Source organism: Bactrocera tryoni, unplaced genomic scaffold (assembly GCF_016617805.1).
Source record: "Bactrocera tryoni isolate S06 unplaced genomic scaffold, CSIRO_BtryS06_freeze2 scaffold_25, whole genome shotgun sequence".
Classification (NCBI taxonomy): domain Eukaryota; kingdom Metazoa; phylum Arthropoda; class Insecta; order Diptera; family Tephritidae; genus Bactrocera; species Bactrocera tryoni.
In genome coordinates this window covers 25,420,536-25,427,116 of record NW_024395977.1, presented here as the reverse complement: position 1 = coordinate 25,427,116, position 6,581 = coordinate 25,420,536, and positions in this window count along the sequence as shown.

Here is a 6,581-nt window from a genome sequence, read left to right as displayed (position 1 = left end):
AAAGTCCTCTCGAGACGAACAAAAGCTAAACTCTATAAGTCGCTCATAATTTCCGTCCTGCTATATGGTGCAGAGGCTTGGACGATGTCAACAACTGATGAGTCGACGTTGCGAGTTTTCGAGAGAAAAGTTCTGCGAAAGATTTATGGTCCTTTGCGCGTTGGCCACGGCGAATATCGTATTCGATGGAACGATGAGCTGTACGAGATATACGACGACATTGACATAGTTCAGCGAATTAAAAGACAGCGGCTACGCTGGCTAGGTCATGTTGTCCGAATGGACGAAAACACTCCAGCTTTGAAAGTATTCGACGCTGTACTCGCCGGGGGAAGCAGAGGAAGACCTCCACCCCCTTGGAAGGACCAAGTGGGGAAGGACCTGGCTACGCTTGGAATATCCAATTGGCGCCACGTAGCGAAAAGGAGAAACAACTGGCGCGCTGTTGTTAACTCGGCTATAATCGCGTAAGCGGTGTCTACGCCAATTAAGAAGAAGAAATGTTTCTTCTTCATTTATCATGTCTTTCGCATAATATGTGCATCTGTAAAATTGTATGGTATTATTGAACATTTCTATTAGTTTTAATAGAACAATATTATAATCGCTGTCCGAGATACCTGAGTATATGCCTACTTTTCCCGTTTTAATAAATCTTCTAAAAATATCGCTCATAAATCCACTTTTTATGCCATCTAATTTTATATATGTATATTTTTCGTTTATTTCCAATTATTTCGATTTCTCTGGTTTTACTTTCAGTTAAGATAATTTGTGTGTGAAAACGATTGACAACTGTGTATAATATAACAAAGTGGTCATTATTTTCTTCTTGTTGAGAATGTATAGTTGCACATGTACTCATATTGTCTACTTCGTTTTCTCTTGTGTCAATGATTTCTGGATTTTCTGATTCCATTGTTAAAATTTCTTCGGTATCGGCGTTTAATCGACTAAGAAAATCAGCTAATGTATTTTCTTTTCCTTTAATATAACCAATGTTAATATCATATTCACCTAGTTTAAGCAGCCAGCGTTGCAACCTGGGGTTTATATCTATCCCTTTATATTTTGTTTGCAACCATTTAACTGGCTGATGGTCAGTCATAAGGTCAAAATTTCTGCCATATACATAAGTATGGTCTGAGTACGATTGCCAAGAGCTCTTTCCATGTTCATTTAGTGTTCTACTAGCATAGCGTATTGGATGATTTTCTTGCGTTAAAACTGCGCCAATTGCAACTTCACTTGCATCTGTACACAATTTAAATTTTTTCTTAAAATCGTGGTAACGGAGAATTGGTGTGTCAATTAGAAGTCCCTTTAACTTATAGAAATCATCTATATATTGTGGGTAATTTTTTCTTAACTCAATATCCTTTTTTAAATACTTTGTCATTCCATGTGCAATTTTCGCATAATCTTTTATGAATTTTCTGTAGCTTCCGGTGACATCAAGAAAGAACTTAATTTGTTTAGAGGTTTCGGGTAACTTTATATTTTGGATTACTGCTATTTTATTTGGGTTGGGCTTGATCCCATCAGTGGTTAGAATATGTCCTAAATATTCTATGGATTTAGCAAAGAAATTACATTTGTCGATTTGAACTTTTAAATTATGTTTTCGTAGCGCATTGAAAATTTTCTGGATATTTTGTTCGTGTTCTTGTATTGTGCTACTAAATATTAGGATGTCGTTTAAATAAACAACACACGTTTTATTTATGTAGTCCCTTAATACAGAATTCATGAGCCTTTGAAATGTGGAGGGGATGTTTTTGAGTCCAAAGGGCATTCGGACGAATTCGTAGTGTCCTAAGGGTGTGGAAAAAGCTGTTTTTTCCTGTCCTCTTCTTTAATGAGAATTTGGCGAAAACCACGGCACGGCCTAATTTTTCCAACATATTTTCTATGTTTGGTATTGGGAATTTGTCACTAACGCTTATTTCATTTGGAGCTCTGTAATCAATTACAATCCTCCATTTTTTCTTTCCAGAATTGTCCATTTTTTCGGAACAATCCATAAAGGAGATTTGTATGGTGATGAACTTTCTCTAATGATACCCTAGCTCGGCGTATCTCTCATTTGCCTATTAATTTCCTCTTCATGGATTTGGGAATATCTATATATTTTAGAATATATTGGTCTGTTTGTTGTGGTTACTATCTCATGTTGTATTTCATGAGTATGAGTTAACGAATGCCCCTCTTCAAAAAATAAGTCTGGGTTTTGATTTATCAGTTTTTCCAACAAGGATTTTTCCTCTGTATTCATATCTTCCCTCGTTAATTTTTCAAAGACTTCTTCATTGGGTGGTGAAATATTGAACATTTGTAGTTCGTTGTATTGAAATGGAAAACTTTCAATGAATTTAGTTTTAATGTTATTTATGTCGACGTACTCGTCATGTAGATTAATAATTGATGAGAGTGGCTTTAAAATATTTTGATCTATTATAGCATCACACTTTTTATTCTTAAAAGTAGTCAATTTCCAATACATTAAATTTTTTTCATTAAGTTCGATTGGCAGGGGAGTTATGATTTCAAGTAGGCACCTAATTCTTGTGTTATTTATTGTTATTGTGATTATCGGTAAAATATGTATATTCTCGGCCTGATATTGAAAATTTACCTCTTCATCATCATTAGTTTCAATGTGGTCTACTTCCATTTGTGTTACTTTATTCTTTGGCTTTGGCTAGTTCGTTGTGAATTTGGACTATTATTATTTTGACTTTCCAGAGTTATTATATGGGTTATTACGTAACTGTCCGAAGTTATGGAACTCTATGTTGTGGTAAGTATTGTGACTGTTGTCTACTGTTTGGTATAAGTCTGTTCTGTATATTCGGCCTACTGTCGTATCTTTTTACCATGCCTGTTTTTTTCTAATAAATAGTATGCACTTCTAAGACATGTTATGTTTCTACTATATATACACTGCCGCTCAATTGAATAGGTTCATGATCTCAGAGGTAGAAATTGATCTATAATTCCTAAACCAGTTTTCCGATTTACATAATTTTTCTTTAATTCTTAAATCGTATTGAAATAAAATGCTGAAGAAGGTTTTTCAAAAACATATTATTTATTTCTTATTTATTTTTTCTTCTGAAAGGTTAACAAAATCAATGATTTTTTTTTTTCGTTCATCTGAATAGGTTCAACATAAAAAAATTTAAATTATATAATATAATTTTCGTATTTTTGGCACATGGCTTATATTTAAGTACATTTCTAAAGTAATTTTTAATAAGTTAAATAATGAGTGAATCCGCCGTTTTTCGATATAACTTCATATAAAGGATCGGGAAGCGAGCTATACATATTTTGCAATATTTGCTGCGAAATTGATGTCCAGGCCGTTTTAATTGCCGCAACTAAAGTTGTTTTGTAATCAAATTGCCTGCCTCCTTCATATGCCTTGGCCGATAGCAACCCCCATACGTTTTCCATTATATTACGGTCAGGTAAATATGGGGGCCATTCGAGAAAGTCCACATTTTGAGCCTTAATCCACTCTCTTACCACCCTAGCTGTATGAATAGGAGCGTTATCGTGCTGGTAAGTCCATTTGATAATGTGAAAAATATTATTCCAATAGGAAACGCAGTCTGTAGGTTTCCACGCTCATTTTGGAAGTAACAAATCGAAGGTCGCAAGTGCCAAAGACTGATACCGACCCCCACCCCATTATGCCTCCCTCACAGCTATGGCGACGGCTCAGGAAATGCTCTTCCTTTCGAAGATCGTGATAATAATAGTTGTATCCATCAGAGCCGTCTAAATTAAATTTTTTTCGTCGGAAAAAACCACCTTCTGCCATTCACTCGTCCAGCTCATGTGCATGCGCGCAAAGAGCAGTCGTAAAGCTTTACGTGCATCATTTAACGGTGTCTTTTTTTTAAGTTTCATTCGTTTTAGATAATCAGCCGACGAAATCACACGTTTAACTGTAGACACACTGGCTGTAACACCGCAAATTTCTTTAATTTTGGGTGCAGAGAGATGTGAGTTGGACGCAGCTCGCACAATATGCCTCCTGACTGCCGCAGAGGTGGCGTGTTTGACTCCGCCTTTCATGTTTTTGCCATATTCTGCTTCGTTTCTCAAAAAGTTACTTACATGATTTTGGCTTCGTCCAATTCTTTGAGCGATTTTGCGATGGCTAAAACCACTTTCACGATAGGCTTCGATTTGGCCTCTTTCATACTCCGATAATTGTTCTCCGCATCGCATTTTTCATTTAATTTAAAGAAAATATTGGAAATGAAAAATTCATCTGTGGTTCAACGATGGTTTTTACAGCAAGAAAAGTTCGAATAATTGCCGGAAAACCCCTAAAAACTGTCCTTTTCTTCTTCCCATAAAAACGAATGAATGTTTGTTTGTTAGTAACGCTAAGAGAACGGCTGCACCAATCTTGATGGAATTGTCAGTGGTTGATCGCGGTGGATCGGGGAAGGCTTAGAAAAAAATGCCTTATACTTTTCATGAGGAAAAGTCGGAATATTGGATAATTCCAAATAGTTACTTTTTTCCATACAATTTTTTTCAATTTTTGTTTGTTTTCTTTTTCAATATTTTGATTTGTATATTATTTGAATCGTTCAATTTCGGTCGCTTACTTTTTTATTTCGGCTATTCAAAAGAAAACTTATTGAAAATTATTCAGTGAAAATTTTACGTGTGTTTGACACAAAGTGATCAATTGCGAAGAGGTCGCCATAATATCGGTATGGCTAATCGTATGGCAGCCCATGACATACGTGCGGAATTATGGATCGCGGTCAATCAGCAAGCGATCGTCACGATGTCACAGCACGCCTTTTAAACAACAGTTGCGATATTTGATTGACTTTTGCTTGAAGAAACGTACCTATGTATATGTGGTGCTGTCAGATGCTAGATGTACTCTGTTGAGTGGCAAAAGAGATGCTGGATGGTGGTTACACCAGATCAAATTGATGAAATCATTTCTGCGGAAATTTCTGATGCAAAGAAAGATTCAGCATTATACGAAGTGATGAAAACCTGATGGTTCATGGACATTGCGGACACCACAATCCCACTTCGGTTTTTATGTCTGACAATAAATGAACGAAACATTAACCACGTGAACTGGAAATGATGGATATTTTACTCTATCGGCGTCGCTCACAAGACGACAATGGCAGAACATTTAGCATTTAATTTAGAGAAGTGAATATCGAAGTTGACAATACATGGATCGTACCATATTCGCCACTGCTGTCTAATTCACATTTAAAACTCATGTCAATGTTGAGTATTGCAGTTTGGTGAAATCGATCAAATACGTCACAAAGAAAGCAACATGGCGATTATTGGCCTTGAACGAGATGAGATCAGCAAGTATCGAATGGGTGCGATACGTAAACTGCAATAAATCGCTATGTAGGATAGAACATAAAACATAGAGAAGGTGCAAATTGAATTCTGTACGATGTTCAATTGGACAGCTAACATAACTTATAAGATTGTGATACGGAATTCACCATTCTCGCTGATATTTAGCAGAAATGACACTTGTTATTATGAATGTATGTACATATGTATATGGCTTACATTTGCTTTCGTAAACATACAGATAAATGTGCCAAAGAAATAATACGCAGATTTTTGCGAGTCACAGAAAAATATTTTAGAATGGATAAATATTATAAATCGACAACTGCGTTGTTGCCACTTATTCACTTCTTTCTTAGAACAAACAAGTTCGGAAGTGTATACAAATATATGTACATATATAAGTTAATACAACAAATATTTATTTCAACAATATTCATTGCTACAATGTAATTGTTAAAGTTCAATAACTTAAAAGTTGACACAACAAATATTTATTTCAACATAACAACAATCATTGCAACAATGTTGTTGTTAAAGTTGAATAACATAAACAAACATCCGCTGCAACTCCCAAAAGTGATCGACATTATTGCTGATCAATAAATAATAATATCAACAACAATAATCAACTTCAATTCTTCTGACCATTCAACATCCGTTAAACTCTGCCGACGCCGCTGCCGTTGAACCACAGCTAGCTTAGGGTATTTTTAAGATTCTATGTATCAGTTTCTTTTAGAAATTCAATAAAAAAGAACTTAACTGGCGCCCGAGCAGGGACCAACGAGGATAAAAACTTAAAAGTAGACCTTGTTGGACAACATCGGTGTACTACAAGTCTTGTAAGGCAACCCCGCAGGACACCTTCTATTCAAGAATACGTTGCAGGATCCCTAGTAGGGACAAGAAAACCAAACGGGAGAGATCCGGACTACCAGGAAGGGCAGCCACAAAAAAAAAAATATCAATGTAAGTTAGATTTAAGTAAAAATTAATTGTGAAAACTTAACATTTTTAAAATCTTATTATTATATTAAATAAGAAATTAAAATTTTAAACTGAATATTATCTGAAAATTTTGAAATTCTCTATAAAAATTGAAGTATATAATTAAGTAAAGTGTAAGATATTGAAAAATTATAAAGTGAATAATATGTGGAAATTTTTAAAGTCTATAATTAAGCAAAGTGGAAATTATTAAAAAAAAT